The 17550-nt window shown below is 42.1% G+C and overlaps 1 protein-coding gene across 11 annotated transcripts in view; it reads left to right on the top strand.

The window, feature by feature from the left end:
* ZNF532 (zinc finger protein 532) overlaps window positions 1-17550 on the top strand; it is a 95624-nt gene that overhangs the window by 11125 nt on the left and 66949 nt on the right. The window contains exon 1 of one of the 11 annotated variants that reach the window (XM_036322070.1): window positions 15584-15814. The exons of the other annotated variants lie outside the window; for them this stretch is intronic. The gene's annotated coding sequence lies outside the window, so the exon portion shown is untranslated. Of the gene's footprint in view, window positions 1-15583; window positions 15815-17550 lie in introns of those variants that run through there. 11 annotated transcript variants of the gene reach the window in all.

Genomic DNA, 17550 nt, shown 5'->3' with positions numbered 1-17550 from the left:
ACAAGTGAAAGTCTTAACCCATTTTATGCCTGAGGAATTGGAGGCTCTGAGAAATGAGCAAATATGCCAAGGCTAGGTTGCCAGTCAGTGTGGGGGTTGGCATTCATACCTGGGTCTTTCTGACCCTGAAATCTATACCTCAGTATAGTAGCCAAAGGGTATGAACTCTTTAAAAACAAAAGTCGACTTTAAAAAAAATCTTCACTAGTCTTTATTGATTTTAGAGAGGGGGGGGAGGAGAGAGAGAGAGAGAGAGAGAGAGAGAGAGAGAGAGAGAGAGATCGATCAGTTGCTTTCTGTAAGGGCCCTGACGGAATTAAATCCATGACTCTCCAGTGCACGAGATGATGCTCCAACCAACTTAGCCACACTGGCCAGGGCTGAATGAGCTCTTTTGAGTGTAGAAATTGGATCTTTTCTATTTACTCAAAAGCACAAAAACAATGTGTAGCTTTCAGTATTTCTTCTGTTAATGCATAGCAAATGTTGATTGAGTAATGCATTGGACTGAGACACTGGAGGTAGGAAATTTGGCAAAACAGCCAGAGGAATAGTTAATACATAATGTTCAGGGTCTTACGGGTATGTAGATGTGTATTTGAGGCCTCTCATAGGTTAGGGGTATGTGGGGTGTGTGTATGTGTGTGTGTGGGGGGGGTGTAGTTTGAGGCTCTTAATAGGTATATAATCCTTCTGGCAAAAAAGCAAGTCTGGTCTGTCTGGCCAATGTTAATTTTGGGAAAGATTAAACACATAGTTTAGCAGTTGAGTAATAATAATTATGCTTTAGTGGTTTTGATGTAGATGACTCATAAAATAAAAAAAAACTCCATTCCTCTAATCTTGAGCATTAGGATATTGTTGACCTCTGTTGGAGTTTCAAATTTAGCTGTAAGTTCTCTGGTTACATGGTGCTCTAATTTCACATTCGTAGAGGCTAGGACAAATTTGTTCCGCATCTTAGAAGACCTCGCTGGGCTGCCTTTCTCCAAGAGGCACTTCAGTGAAGGACATTATCATTATACCCCATGTGGTTGCTGGGAATTCCTGATGGCACCTGTCTTGTTATCATCACCTATTTAGGAGCATCAGTGTTGTGGCTTGATTTCTTCTAGGCTCTCTATGCTAGGACCCTATTCCTGACCTTGTTTGTATACTATAATAACTCACATTAATAAATACTTACTGTATTCCAGGTACTTTGGTAAGTACCTACCTAGGTTGTTTTATTTAATCCTCACAATAACTCCAGGAGGTAGATTTGATTTCCTTTTTTACTGGAGAAAGCCAGCTTAAAGAAGTTAAGTAATTTGCTTGGAACCATGTACCTTTTAAAGGAAAGAGCCAGGACTCGGTTCAATTTGTCTTACTCCAAAAGCCCATGCCGTTAGCCACTGCAGTGCACTGTGGTTTTACAGGTATAATTTTTACAGCTAATGGGCATAGGCTCAAATGTCGTCGAGCTTCATAGCCACTGCTACTGGGTCAACCAGTATTCCCCCTGTTGACATGATCCAGAAGGGATGTCTTGCTTGTTCCCTGACACTGCTGTGGCCATGGCTACTGAAAATAGGTAAACATTGCTACCTGGTTCCCTTTCCCGATTTTCCTTCCTTCACTATATGTATGCGTGCGTGTGCATTTTACAACACCGATAGTTTCCTTTCGACAGTACTCACTGAACCAGCCCAACAGGGCTTTTGTGCTCAGTTTTATTGAAGACAAGGGCCCCTTTAGAAATACCTGTTTATTGCTCTTCCTCCAAATTTGGAGGTGTATTCCCTTGGGCTGATGCAGAGGTGCCCCTGGAGAGGAACTTCCAGGAGAAACATGGAGTTAGCATTGTTGAGAAACGTGGGCAGGAAGCATCTCCCTCACTTTCTACCCCAGAAGGCACTCGTATTTCCTAATACTATCTCTCAGGGAGAGTACTTTCTTAAACCTGTTTCAAGTGTCTCCCAAAGATGTCTCACTCCCAAAGCTTCCAGCCTCAAATAAGCTTGGGTAGTGCTCAGACTGGATCCCCGTAATGAAGATGCCTGTTGGAAGTTCAGAGAAGCCTGGAGAAAAGAAGGCTGTGAGTGTGTGTGTGTGTGCATGTATGTATTTAACCCAGCATTTCCCAAATTCCTAGACTGTAGAATTAATTCCTTCTGCCCTGTTTTTGGTGGGAAGTTTAGTAACAGGAGGAGCATTCCTGGGTGAACATTGTTCCAAACTGATGTTTGTCTCAGGTGAAATGAATGAAACTTGAGAGAGGGCCTTTGGGTAGAATATAGTGATTGACAAAATGATGTCATCAGTTCTATTTCTCTGTTTTTCTTTTCTTTTTTTTTTTTCTATTTTCTGTCTACTCTAGGAAGAGAACTTTTAAATAAATTTATTTTAAGTCAACAGTCAGTAGGCATGTTGTGATGATAACTTTGGGGGATGCTTTCAGTTATAACATATAGATGAAAGTACCACATTTCATAATTCCACCTGTAAGTAAAATAGGTATCTGACAAGAATTGCTTAATGATTAGGCGATGGCCTCATTTGGCAATATAAGAAGGGTTATAATAACTATGCGGGGAGTCCATTTGTCCACACCCGACCTCAGTTGGTGGGAGAGGGCAGGGGTAGGGGTGGTGAGCTGCACCAGTGACTTGCCACTATCTCCATGCTAAAAGGCTCTGGTGCGGATGACGAGGGGAGCAGGTTTATCGTGATTTTAGTAGGATTAGGTCTTGGTAGGAAGAAGGCAGGATGATAAGGGGAAAGTCTGTTCCCTTAGAACAGAGTTTTCAACCTTAGCACCACTGACATTTGGGGCTGGATAATTCTTTGTTGTGGGATGTCCTCTGTATTGTAGGAGGTTTAGCAGCATCCCTGGCCTCCACTCACTAACTCACCAGATGCTAGTAGCACCCCTTGCCCCTGCCAAGTTGTGATAACCAAACATGTCTCTGGACATTGCTAATTATTAGTGTGGTGGAGGGGCAGAATCCCCCCAGTTGAGAACCATGGTCTTAAAGCCTTGGGGTAAGAACAATACTTCCAAACTTTGGGGAGTGAAATTCCACAAGTAAGACCTCAGGGAAGCAAGTGTCTTTGAACTGTAAAACCCCAGAGAAGTGAAGAAGAGCTTCAGCTACTCATTTTCCCTTCCATGCTTCTAGTCCTGGAAGTCTCAAAAATGTTTGCAGCCCTGGCCAGTTTGGCTCAGTGGATAGAGTGCTGACCTGTGAACTTCAGGGTCCCAGGTTCGATTCCCAGTCAGGGCACATGCCTGGGTTGTGGGCTTGATCCCCAGTAGGGGTGTGCAAGAGGCAACCGATCGATGATTCTCTCTCATCATTGATGTTTCTCCCTCTCCCTCCCCCTTCCTCTCTGAAATCAATAAAAATATATTTTTTTAAAAAGTTTGCAAATATTTTAAATTTAGTATTTAAAACAAAGAAAAATTATGGGTAAAATCAGAAAGAACACAGCCAAAAGTAGAGCTGCTGGTTTGATTAGAGCATTTCAGGGACAAAAGTCCTGTGCGGGATTTAGATTTATGTATAAAAATTTAGAAGGCTTCAGCAGGTGACCAAAGAAAGTTACTTTGAAGCCCCCCTTTTTGTACTCAAAATATCTCTTCTAGTTTAGAAAATCTATATTTGCTTCAAGCTATAATTGTAGAGATGCCACTAAAAAATGTGGCATTTATAAAATTCCAAAGGAATGCTTCTAAATCCTTTATGAGTTTTCCTCCTAATCCAGGAATCCTTTTGTTTTTAGTAGTTAAATGGATAAGTGAGTGATTTCTTAGTTTTGAAATATTGGAATTCACCAAACATGTTTCATTAAAAAAAAGAAAAGAAAAAAAAAAAGAGGCAGTTTATATCCAACAGGGAAGGAATTTAGACTTTTTTCCCCTTGCTTTCTCATCGTGAAACTATTTGAATAACCCAATTCAAGCAGAGGCTGTAATGACTTTTCCTGAAGTTTATTAATGGTGACAGGTTCAGACCAGACCCTTTCAGAATTTCTCATTGACGAATTAGTAAATTTCGGCACAAGGGTCTTTTAGTTAAAAGAATGCCTATCCATTGGGAGACAGAGCTTGTACAATAGTACCTTTTATGGAATTTGCGAAGATTGATGATTTTGACTATCCCTAAGTTCAGAGGAAATTTTAACTTCCAACTATGTCCCTGTAGATACCAGATTTTGAAAACGCACACCTACACTTTGGTGGATGAACTTTGAAAAACATCATTCCCTTGTCAAAATGATGTGCACCCGAAGCCTTTCCATGAATTTCACACATATATTTTATGTATCTATATGTAAACATATACAAATGCAATATGCTTATTTAAAAAATTTTTTTTTTTAAAAAATATATTTTTATTGATTTTAGAGAGGAAGGGAGAGGGATAGAGAGATAGAAACATCAATGATGAGAGAGAATCATTGATGGCTGCCTCCTGCATGTCCCCTACTGGGGATCGAGCCTGCAATCAGGCATGTGCCCTTGGCTGGAATCGAACCCGGGACCCTTCAGTCCGCAGGCCGACGCTCTATCCACTGAGCCAAACCAGCTAGGGCTAAAAATTTTAATGTGTATATATTTATGACCTGATTCCCCCCCCCCCCCCCCGCCCCATGGTATATCTTGATTTTTCAACATAAGTATCTATAATAGCTTTACCTTACTTTTAATGACTGCATAGTACTCCGTAAAAAGATGTAGCATAAACAATAAGTGTACTTAAACACAGTGGAACTGTATACTTACAAATGGTTAAGATGGTAAATTTTATATCATGTGTATTTTACCACAATTAAGAAAAGGAATGTAGCATAATTGATCTATTAATTTCCCTGTTGGTGGACATTTATGTATTTTCCAGGGTTATTTTTATACAGATGCCCCTCACTGTGGAAGGTTTTGTTTTTTTGCTTGAAAATACTGCCCCTGTGCCCTATGATATGGCAAATAGGACCCTTGCCCTTTTTTCTTTGGAGTAACTAAGGAAAGAGCAGGTTTTTTCTTTCTGGACTTGAGTTTTTTGGTTGTGGGGGTGCTGTGCTGTTGGAGAGACAGACTTCTGCAGTCATCTCCTTAGCTGAAGATTTTGTTTCATTGGCTCGCAAACTCAGCTGGGGCCTGGACAAGCTCTGCCCGGAGCAGCTTTTTACTGTCCCAAACCAGATATCTGCAGAGATGGTCACCCCAGGGAGATTGCCTGCTTCCCAAAGGCATTCCTGGAGGTGAAATGAAGGACACTCCTGGGGAGAACACAGCCAGATAACTGGGCCAGAGGCCTTATTCCATAATACAGTTGTGCAGGCACGAGGAGGCCGAGGAGGCACTGGGCAGGAAGAACCCTGCCAGCTGTCAGGTCTGTGTGCAATGGTTTGGTGCTTGATTTTTTTAGCAGAGTCACCTTTTGACATGTTAACCTGAGGGCAGTCCTGCCCTTCAAGTTTACATTCTGCTTTCTAAAGAAAAACAGGGGCATGTATTTTGGGAAGCTTTGTATATTCAGTAAGTAGATATCCCACTGTTCCAAGAACCTTAGCGCTCATGGTAAGTAGTCAGCATGATTCTATTTTTGCCTCTGGAGCAAGAAAAAGAAAACAGTGGTCATGCGGAATGACTGGAGGTGCTTAATTTGGGTATGTTTGATGCAAGTTTAGTCACAGGATGATCCAGCAAGCACCCTGCATGTCATGGTGGGTGAGGGGGTCTGGTGGGAGAAGAGGATAAAGAAACTGGTCTGCCGCAGCAGTGAGGGACCTGTCACCTTCCATCTGGGCTTGCCCAGAAAATCACACAGCAAAGCAGAACTCCCGAGCCGGAGCAAGCAGGAGCATCTGTGTCCTTCAGGAATAGCAAAAGTGTCCTCTCCCAAATCCAAGTCCCTTTCAATGCTGGAGCCACACTGAGCCCGGGGAAGCTGCGGTCAGTCCCACTTCCTGAGGAAGTGACTGAGGCGGCCAGCTTTGTGAAGGCTGCCTCACCCAAGAGTCCCACAGGGCAGAGGAGTGGAAACTGCATGCAAATTGGTTTTCCTTTGAGCAGGGCTTTGGGAGTAAAGTAGTCTTCCACAACTGGGCTTTTTGTTAGCTTAGTGCTTTGCTTTCAAAAATGGGCTCTTACTGCCCTTCTATTCTCTATTCTCGTTGCCTTTTGTGGTTGTTCAATACTCCCAGAAATCAGTACCTCGACCAAGAGAACTTTAGGTCTTCCCTAGAACTTTTGGAATTATGCTCTGACCTAAGTTATGAAAACCCAGTATATTTTAAGGGAATTTAGTCAGTCTTTATGGGACGTTTGAATGATAAAACACAGTCTTTATAGGATGTTTACTTTTGTACAAGCAGACTCAGGATAAAACTCCTGCTTGGTAGTGGAAATTGGGCATTTTTGGAACTTGCTTGTGATTTTAGCAAACTACAAAAGAAAGTCAAACTAAATTAGTCCACTCCATGTGAATGTAAAGAACCACTTCGAATGGCCCCTGTCATGGCTCAATATCACGTGTTTGCTATTAAAATATTTTAATTTTGAATTTTCTTTTTAAAAATAAAAATGTATATGATTCACACTTTTCCTTCTCTTTTCCCCGTTGTCAGCCAATTGTGGACCATATTTTCTCATGGATGTTTCATTCCTCCCCACCACTTACATAACACTGAGTTACAAGCCCTGAAGTTAGCTGGGTAGAGGTGACTAGACTGCTGGGCTTCCTGTTTCCAGGTGGCTGTCACCAGAAAGAGGACAACTTCTTCAGGGTGAACCTTAACTCCATCAGGTTGTCGTTCTTGAGCCATGTACTATATATTGATGTTATATCCTTTTTCTTCATGTTACTTTTACTTGCCTCTTCATATATATCTTCATTTTTTAAAAAATGTTTTTATTCAGAGAAGAAGGGAGAGGGAAAGAGAGTAACATCAATGGTGAGAGAATCATTGATCAGCTGCCTCCTGCACGCCCCTACTGGGGATCGAGTCCACAACCTGTGCACGTGTCCTGACTGGGAACCAACCCTGATCTCCTGGTTCATAGGTAAACAACCATTGAGGGACACCCGCCGGGCTATATCTTTGAATTTTTAAATAAAATCCAATTATTAAGAAAACAGCACTCAGATTAATTTGTACATTCTACTTAATAGGACATTTTTCAGACGTGGAGCAGGTGCTTAAGAAATCCCAAATCCTAAATAAAGTCATCAATACATATTATGACCTGGGCTTATCTAAGCATTTGCTTTCCTTCTACCAGAGGGCAGTTGCTGTGCCTTGGGCTCCAGTTTCCTCCCTGCTGTTTTACAGGAAAGGGTGGCCATTACCTCTTTAATGACTTCTGGTTACTTTTTTGACCTTCAACTGTACCTAGTATCTGTTTGCTAAAATCCCCATGATTCTGAATGGCACTGTTAAAGGAATTCATTCTCCCTCTCTTTGTTGAAAAATTTTAAATGTAATAGGAAGTATGATGTGATTGGCATGTCAGGTACTACTTCTATTCTCACCCACTGTTTTAAATGTGAATGTCTCTTTGCATGTTCTGTTTCCTCTCTATTTCCTCTTCTCTCCTCCTCTTTCCCGTGACCTGTCCCTTCTGGTAGATACAGGGCTCCTTTCTTTAGAGAGGGACCTGGGACCCTTGAACTTATGAACATTTAAAAATCAGATAAAACAGATTATGCTTTATAAATAGGGTTAAAAAGTTTTCTCATACTTGATTTTGGTCTATGATTTTGCATGTTTTAAGACTTGTTACTTAAAATGAGAATTTGTTTATAACAAGTTTGACTAAAGCCACCTTACAAAGTTTACTAATTACCTCATTCTTCCTGACCAGTCCTTTTTTCTTGTTGACCATACCTATTTCTTTTTTCATCTTAGCATGATATGGTATTAAGTGCCAGCTGAAATCAGTCTGCCTTATTGAACTTTTGGGTTCACACTTGCCTTGAGTTGGGGAAAGTAATTTATTGTTTAAATAAGATTTCCTTAAGGCTAAGATGCCTTAGTAGAAATGAAAGAAAAAGAGTACTGAAATATCAGACATATGGGTAAGTTATTCTTTGAGACATGTTAAACATAAAGGTTATATTTAAGAGCACAAGTAAATGATTTTAATGTCCCCGTTTCCCTCATCCTTCATTTTATCACGAGTTAAAAATATATCTTCAGAATTTTAAAGCAAATGGGTGAAACAACATTGTATGCCTTAAAGGTTATTTTTTGAAGTGTTCTTATTTTTATAAGAATTCTCAAAGGAAGGGAAGTTCTCTGATTTCTTGCTTTGGCAAAATTTCTTTAGAAAATATAAAAATCTATATTTGAACGGGTACACTTGAACAAATGTATATGTTGAATTAACATGGACATATGTCTGTGACATGTTGCAAACATGCATAGACATAGAAAGATGTCTGTGGTACATTGTTAAAATTATATATATGTATTTATGATTACGTACTCATTTAGAAGTCTATATTCCAAATGTTCGCAGAGCTTATCTCTGATGAGTGCATCTTCTGGAGACTTACTTTCTATTGCTTATACTTCTGGGGTTTAGAGTATTAGCAAAAAAGCATATACTACTCATAATAAAAATGTTTTAAAAACCCATGATTAGAAAGTATTTTGAATACATGGGTAGCCTGTTGGCTAAATAAAGCTCTTTTCCAAGATGCTACTGGGACATTCAAGTTAAGAGTGATTCTAATGGAGTAGCATTGCTCACGTAGAGATTTTGGTTATATTGGCTGGAAGGTCCTAGAATGGGGGCATGAAATAGAGGAAGCTGGATGCCATTACTGAAGCAGAACTCACAGAAAAACTCAAGATTCCGCTACTGGTGGGTGAAATGATGGGACCTACCATCTCTGCAGTGTTCAGCACATAGAAAGTCTTCAGAAATGCTTGTCAATAAACTGAGAGCAAGTTGGTTATTCCAGGTTATCAAATCAGCAATTTCTGATTTGTGCTTCAAAGAAAAGAAAAAGAATAATTAGAAGTTCTGTGAGGTACTGAATTTTTTCTGAGAAATAAGTTCATGGTTAACTTTCAGAAATGAGATAATTGGGAAGCTGTATACATTTTTTTATTTCATATAGTAGAACTGCTTGGAGGCCTAGCTTACCTGTGGAATGGTTGATTTTAACGTTTTGTTTATCTTTAAAGGGTGTGGCTTATCACTCTCATGTGTGTAAGCAGTGATTGCATGAGGTAGGATGGTGGCACATTTTTACCTAACTGCCAATCAGCGAGGTGGTCCCAGAATACCCTGATCCTTCTGGAAAGGCCCCAAAATGTTCCCTGGGTTGATTGTTGCTTTTTCCTTGTCCTGTTACTGTCTTTGGTAGTGAGATAGATTTGTTTCCTCTTATTCCGATTCTGACCACTTAGGGAAGGAAGAGACGCTACATAGCTCATCTTTGTCTAGCCAGTATCTTTGTAGATTGCTGTTGTTTTCTTGTTCTTACTGGCCATCATTTGCCTGATCATTCTCAGCACTTTTGCTAAGAAGTATAAATATGTGATTTTCATTATAGAAAGCCTTTCCTCTTTAGGAAGGGTTTAAGTAATAAAACAAGTGAAACAATATTCTTACTATCAAATCTAACAAACCATGGCTGGTTTGGGCATTAACTTGCAAGGCTTTAAGATGATTGACCTTCTTGCCCTGACTGGTTTGGCTCAGTGGATAGAGCGTCAGCCTGCAGACTGAAGGGTCCCAGGTTCGATTCCGGTCAAGGGCATGTACCTGGGTTGCGGGCACATCCCTGGCGGGAGGTGTGCAGGAGGCAGCTGATCGATAATTTCTCTCTCATCGATGTTTCTGACTCTCTATCCCTCTCCCTTCCTCTCTGTAAAAAAATCAATAAAATATATTTTAAAAAAAAGAAAAGATGATTGACCTTCTTATTCTTCCCTAAGAAGTGAATTAATCATTTGCCTTTTCTGCAGTTTTGATCCTCCATTTACCCACTTTACTTCCATCAGACTTGAAGTCTTCCTCAATTGTCAGGTACTCCTTGGCATTTTGTTGTTTATTTCAAAGAGGAAGGGAGAGGGAGAAATAAAAAATCAATCAATTATAAGAGAGAATCACTGATTGCTGCCTCCTGCATGTACCATACTGGGGATCAAGCCCACAACCTGGGCATGTGCCCTGGCCAGGATTGAACCCTGACCTCCTGGTTCATAGGTCAATGCTCAACCACTGAGCTACTCCGTCTGGGTATTCCTTGGCATTTTATGAACAGAAGTAACATCTATTTTTTCTAGGTATTTTGGCAGTTTTACCTAGGCTCATATTCTGCCCTGCCTGGCATATTTTAGAAGTTAGTGTACATTAAGGTTTTGGGGGCAGTTGGAATCATAATAGATGCATTGTGGGACTTGGAGAAAAGTTACCATCCCAAAGGAAAGGCCCAAAGAAATTGTGCCTGAACTTTCCCCTTCTTCCCCCATATCCCTGTGGCAATGGGCCAAAGAACAGAGGCTCTAATTGGGCTTTCTGTGTTAACTGTCACTAAAGTTCAATCCAAATTGGATTGCCCCAGTCGGATTGCCTAACCGGGCACACCAGCTGGCATGGTGGTCTCTGCAGGGGAGTGTGCATCTCCGATGCCCTATCATCTCTGCTGCTGTGGTGGTGTCTCCTTATTGGCTGCAAATGATATAGACTCATTTCCTGAAGGTGGTATTTCCCAGAAGGCACACAGCACCTCTGAGGTGGTCTTATGAGAAAAAAAGGTCTAGAGGGCAAGAATATTTGGTAAATATTAGGTACTCCAACCCTTTGTGTTTCAAAGTGCACATTATTCTTTAAAGATCTCAAAAGGGGTGGGGATAAAGATTGGGGAAGTCTTTTGATAAGGAAACCAGTTAAAACTTTAACCGTTTGTCCCTAGAATCTTCCTTCTCTCCTTATCTCTACAAACAGGGTATATTTTGGGGTACAGAGATGAAGAGAGTGTTGGAGCAGCCTCATACCGACTCACCAGCTCATTGCATGCTCCTCTCAACTCCATCAGTGACATTGTTTTAGTAGCTTGAAATGTATCATGGTGGGAGTATTTAAATCACAGAAATGAGTAAGTGCTTAAAACCAAGGCTCCCCACCCCTTAGACTCTGGTTCTTAAAGGTTAGTAACATTCTGCTGATATTTATCAACCCAGTTCCCTAAAGATGTCGCAAAAGGATACCAGACATTAGAATACATTTCTGAAATCCACTTTTTTAAAAAAATCCTCACTGAGGATATTTTTCCTATTGATTTCTAGAGAGTAGAGGGAGGGAGGGAGGGAGGGAGAGAGAGAGAGAGAGAGAAAAAGAAGGAGGGAGGGAGAGAGAGAAGGAGGGAGGGAGAGAGAGAAACACCGAGGTGAGAATGACATATCAATTGATTGCCTCCTGCATGAGTCCTTATGGGGGCTGGGGAACCTGCAGCTGAGTTAGGTGCCCTTGATGGGAATTGAACCCATGACCCTTCTGTCCGTGTGCTGACACTAACCACTGAGAAAACTGTTCAGTCTGAAATCAACATTGTTAAATTCATTGTACCTTGTCTTCCTTCTTCATTATGGCATTTTTAAAAAATTGTGGTAAAACATACACAACCTATATCAACCATTCATAAGTATATGATACAGTGTCATAAGTACATCACCCTCAATAAAATGTTTTCAACACCCCCAACAAAAAACTCTGAACCATTTAAACAATAACTCTTCCTTCCTCTTTCCCTAGTCCCTGGTAATCTCTCTTCTACTTTCAATGAACTTGCCTATTTTAGGCCCCTCATATTAAGTGGAAAGTGCAGCAGTTTTTATGTGACGTGTCTGCTGTCTGGGATGGGAAGGTGGGGACGTGGGGTTAGCATACACTTGGAACATTTTTAGCCATAAGCATCTGTGTGTGGATACCTTTATTTTCCTCCCCCTCTGCACACATTTTGGTTCTTATGAATGTAGCTCTTAACTGAGCTACTTCAAGTCCTTCTTTAGAGGCATTATATAAATAAAGCAACACACGACGTACATAACTGTTAAAAAGACCAATACATTGGACGGATTGACGCCTGTTGGGATTAATCAAGTAGAGACTTGTCTTCAGGAAGCTGTGAATAGGAAGATAGACTAGGCTGAGGAGTTGAGCATATGAAGATCAGCCAGCAAAAGAACAAGCTGGGAGACAGGGTCCCAGCCTGTGACCTTACCTTTTACAATGGGCAGCCTGCTTAGCTGGAGACATAAAAGGCTGTACAGACTATGTTCTTCAAAGGCCATGGCTTTGTTTGGGGGTCATGTCTGAGGTTGTAAGCCTTTTTCTTTTTCTTTCTGTTTCTACCCCCCAGGGTTTGAACAGAGACATGAAAAATTCTGGGTTGGGAGTTCTCTTTGATATTGGGCCTCGTCTAAGGGGGACTTGTTATTAATATTTCATTATATATGCTCTTAGATTTGCTGTTTGATGAGACAGTTCAGCTGTTTCTGAATTAAATAATTTTATAAGCTGTGTACTTAATATAGATAGATAATGTAAAAGTAGTTGGATGCTGAAAGGTTTTCTTCTCCACTCTGTTTTCCCTTCCTTTTACTTTTAACTCTCACCAAGTAAGGATCTTCTAAATGCATTGGGGTTAGGTAAGAGAGACCTTAAAAAAGAAAAATACGCTGAAACCGGTTTGGGTCAGTGGATAGAGCGTCGGCCTGCGGACTGAAGGGTCCCAGGTTCGATTCCAGTCAAGGGCATGTACCTGGGTTTCGGGCACTTCCCCAGTGGGGGATGTGCAGGAGGCAGCTGATCGATGTTTCTCTCTCATCGATGTTTCTAACTCTCTCTCTCTCTCCCTTCCTCCCTGTAAAAAATCAATAAAATATATATTTTTTAAAAAAAAGAAAAAAGAAAAATACATTTAAAAGTTCTTCCTGCATATTCATGAAACCTGATTTTTCATTAAAAATGACTTCCTGGGTTTTCAATTATATAACATCTTGTGGCAAATGAAGGCATTCGCTGTATTTCACTGTTTTGGACCACACTAATGCAGTAGCACCCTAAGGGTTTCAATCAGTGAACCATTTTCTTACTGTGCCGGCTTTGCATTTACATTGTTTGTTTGTTTTTCTAAAATGTATATATACTAGAGGCCCATTGCACAAAGATTCGTGCAGTAGGCCTTCTTTCCCTTGGCTGCCAGCACCAGTTTTCCTCTGGCACCTGGGACCCAGACCTTCACTCTGGCCACCTCCTTCCATCTTCGCTCTGGACACAGTCTTCACTGGGGCTGGAGCCTTCAGTCTTTGCTCCTCACTCCAGCCGGAGTCTTCAGTCTCTGGCCAGAGCTGCTCCTGTAGCTCCTTCCGCCCCCCCAACCTTCCCCTCATAACTTGATCGCTGCTTCGCCTGCAGACCTCGCCGAGGGGCTCCTGGGTCCCGGGGGGCCGCCTTGCCTGCGGCCTGGCTTTCCGGCGGCTCCTGGGGTCGCACACGGGGGCCTGGATGGTGGCTCCCAGTGTCCTGCCCTGCCTGCAGTATGCAAGTTAGCCGCCATCTTTGTTGGTGGTTAATTTGCATATCACGCTGATCAGCCAATGGCAATGGTAGCGAAGGTACAGTTAATTACCATGTTTGTCTATTAGATAGGATATATATATATATATATATATATTATTGATTTCAGAGAGAAAGGGAGGGAGAAGGAGAATTAGAAACATCAATGATGAGAGAATCATTGATTGGCTGCTTCCTTCATGCCCCCCACTGGGGATGAAGCCTGCAACCTGGGCATGTGCTCTTGACCAGAATTGAACCTGGGACCCTTTAGTCTGCAGGCCGATGCTCTATCCACTGAGCCAAACCGGCAAGGGCCCCATGAGTATGTTTTATTTGGTTTTGGGTAAATGAGATTTGAGGAGCAGAGCGATTTTTGAGTTGTTTACACTGAGGAAATAGATATGTAGTTAAGATGGTTACTTATCTCTTTTTAACAATTTTAACTTTTTGGCAAATACATGTACATAGATTTTAAAAAAATCAAGCAGTATTTTCCAGTCCTCTTCCCTGAAGGCAATTAATTTCAACTCTTTGAAATGAACTCTTCTGTTAATTGACTTTTTTATAATATACTTACTCTGCTAAATTTGGACTTCTTTATTTGAGTTGTTACCTCCCGACTATCTGTTCTGATAGAAGTTGTGAGCCGGGACTATGGAGGCAGAAGGTCTGGGTTCTGTTCCATCCTCTACTATTTCTTGGCCATATGTCCTTGAGCAACATACTTACATTTTCTCTGCCTAATATATAAAACAGGAATAATAATAATAACAGTAATGGCCTCAGGCCTGCCCTTAATGTTGCAGGGGCAAGAGTACAAAGGGAGACCAGATGGCTAAATATTTAAAAGGCATAATGAAATATTTAAAAGATACATTTAAATATTTAGAAGGTATATACCATATGCCTTAATATTTTAAAGGTTTAAATCAGGCAGTATCTATGGCCTGGCCCCACCCCCACGCAAGCTTACTCCTCAGGCATCTCCCTCACTACCCAGGCTCTGAAGACACCCTCATCCTTGGACCAACCCTGTGGCTGAGTGAGTCCAGCCCAGGTGGGAGCAGGGCCTGGATCCAGTGGACTCAACTGCAGACTGAGGGAGCCTGGAGAGAGGGCTGGTTTCTTCATCCAGGATAAGCTTGAACTCCCCCACACCTGACTTTTCTGACATTGTAAGCACCTCCCCAAACCTGTACCATCTGTGCAGGGGGCAGTCAGAGAGCCCTGGCACCTGGGGCAGAGTCCGATCTGTACACGCACACACACCATCTATTTTCCTTCCCCTTTCCCATAATCCCCATTCATGCAGCCCCTTTCCAAAATAACACAAACAGAACTCTTCTGTGAGAGTGGAAAGAAAAAACAAGTCTGTGTTTTGGTCTGTGAGATAAGTGGGTTGTCTGTAAGCCCCGCAGGCTCCAGGGCAGAGGCTCTTCTGTCTGGAGGCAAAGGTGCTTAGTGCCCCTGGGCCGTGGTGAGGATTCAGAAGTTAACTCGGCACAGCTCTCACAGCAGTGTCTGGGCAAGCCCTGCACCTTTGCTCATGTTAAATTTTTTGGTGTTCTGTAACTGCTATGATATGGACTGACTTCATTTGCTTGTGCTGGGCCGTCAGAGGTAGAGGGTTGCCAGATTTAGCAAACAAAAAATGCAAGATGCCCAGATAAACAATGGAACATACTTACACTAGGAGATTAATTGTTGTTTATCTGAAATTCAAATTTAACTGGACGTCCTGTGTTTTATCTGGCAGCCCTGTGAGGGCCCTTTCAATCCCAGACTTGGCTCCTTTACTTGTCTTGGGAGATAGTCCTGTATTTTTTTCTTTATAATATCCTCTCTGCATTTTCTCTTCCTGTAACTCTTATTAGTCAGATGTTGGACCAACTAGATTGAATTTGTAATTCTTATGCCTTTTCTCTCCTATTATCTGGATATCTGTTCTAATTTCTGGGTATATCCTGATTTCCTTGACTTACTATTTTTTTTAACCTGTTTTATTTTTTATTTTAGTTTTTAATATTCTGTAATTTCCTTCTTGTTCTTTGGGTTCTTCATCATAGCTTCCTCTTTTTTCTCTGCGGATACTATTATATGCATATTCTCCCTGTCTATGGCAGCTCTGTCCTCTTTCTGTTTGTTTATTGTGGTTTATTTTGGTCTCTTCCTGCTGGAGGCTTTCACACAGGTCTGGCGATCTTTGAGGATGAGGCTGTGAAAAGCTGGTTGGAAGCTCTGCCCGTACAGGTGAGACCTGGTTTTTGGGGGGCTTCTCTGATTATTCATGGAGCTGCACTCTCAATGCAGGGCCCCACAAGTCAGCATCTGGAATTTTTTCCCTGGAGCTTTTCGTGGGAGACTTGGCCATTTTGCCTGGGGAATAAGCTTGGCTTGTGGTCTTAGAGGTGGAGGAAACTGAAGGCCAGGCTTTCTGTCTTATACCTCACTGCTGCTCGTCCCTAGCTGACCCAGGTTGCAGAGGGTCAGAGGTCACACGAGGGCTCCTTCCAGGCCTGACTAACATCCTCCATCACCATAGCCGCCTCAAGCAGAGCCTTGGGACCTGACTCCTTTTTTTTTTCAATATATATGTTTTTATTGATTTGGGAGAGGGAGAGAGAAACATCAATGATGAGAGAGAATCACTGATGGGCTGCCTCCTGTACCCCCGCCTCCCCGCCATTGGGGATGGAGCCCTTACCAAGAATTGAATAGTGATCTCCTGGTTCATGTGATCTCACTGAACCACACTGGCTGGGCCTAACTCACTCCTTGACTCTCCTGGCTCAGTGGCTACTCCACCGTCCTCTTCCTTGACTCTTTTCTCACTGCCCTTTGGGCATAGAGTTAATTTTTGGCAACAGTTTTATTGAGAATGCAGTCACATACTTGCCCCTTTATAACTTAACATTCTGTGGTTTTAGTGTATTCAGAGGGCAACCATCTCCAGGCCATTTTAGGACCTTGTTATTACCTCAAAAAGAAGCCCTGTGCCTTTTAGCTATCACTCCCCAGTTCACCCTCCCTCCAGCCCTGAGTAACCACCAGTCTGTCTTACATATTTGCCTATTTTTATCTTTTTAAAAATACTTTTAATGTCATCTTTATAGAATTCCAGAAGGGAAGGGAAAGAAGCTCATGAATTCAGTCAGCATTCTTTCATGGGGAATTTTTGCCATGTGTAAAAGAGTAAAATACCAATAACATTGTGCCTGTTCTCTACTAATGCATTCTGAGGACTGACTGAAGGACCCTCTGACAGACATGGGAATTTTCCTCCTCTGTTTTTTCTCTCTCTCTCTCTTTCTCTCCCCCCTCCTTCCCTCCCTCCCTCCTTCTTCTGTCCCCTCCTCCTCTCCCTGTCTCCCTCTTCCTTGTTTAATATCTTTTCCTGACTTGAACTTCTGACCTTTTGGAGCTGGGAATTGCCAAGCCCAGATCATTGGCCATCATGTCCTCTTGGCTTCTAGCAATTTTCAAGTGCTTGAAGAGTATTTGGTCGTTGACTTGGGAGCTGGAAGGTCTGCCTTTGAATCCAGCCCCCAAGTGTCTCGGGAGTTGAAGAAGTGGAGGCTTTGTGCTATGGTGCTGTGTGAAAGTAGTTGTTGCTTTCAGTGACTTCATAGCTCTAGCTCTCATGCATTTATTTACATAGCTCTCATGCTCTTTGGCGGGCATTTCTATGGGCAGTTTTAGAAAATGGAGTTTTGGGGTCTAACTGAACCAGTTAGAGAGAGAAGGCAGCCAAACATCAGCACCTGTTGTAAATGATGATGATTACACCGTGGGAATGGAGTCACGCATTAGCAAGGTCTTTGGGATAGTCCTGAATGAGTGCTAACCATTCTTGGGGCTGCTGCAGGGAGCCCTGTCCCCCATTCTGGACCTCTGGGATTCCTGTGTGGCTCCTGCTTTCACAGCTAGCCTGGCCGTGGTCTTCCCCTCTCTCACCTCCAAGGCTGCCTCCCTTTTTCCCAGCAGGA

This window comes from Myotis myotis, unplaced genomic scaffold, assembly GCF_014108235.1.
Source record: "Myotis myotis isolate mMyoMyo1 unplaced genomic scaffold, mMyoMyo1.p scaffold_m19_p_9, whole genome shotgun sequence".
NCBI classification, from domain to species: Eukaryota; Metazoa; Chordata; class Mammalia; order Chiroptera; family Vespertilionidae; genus Myotis; species Myotis myotis.
The sequence above is the reverse complement of the archived record's forward strand: the minus strand, read 5'-3'. Positions and strand labels throughout refer to the sequence as shown.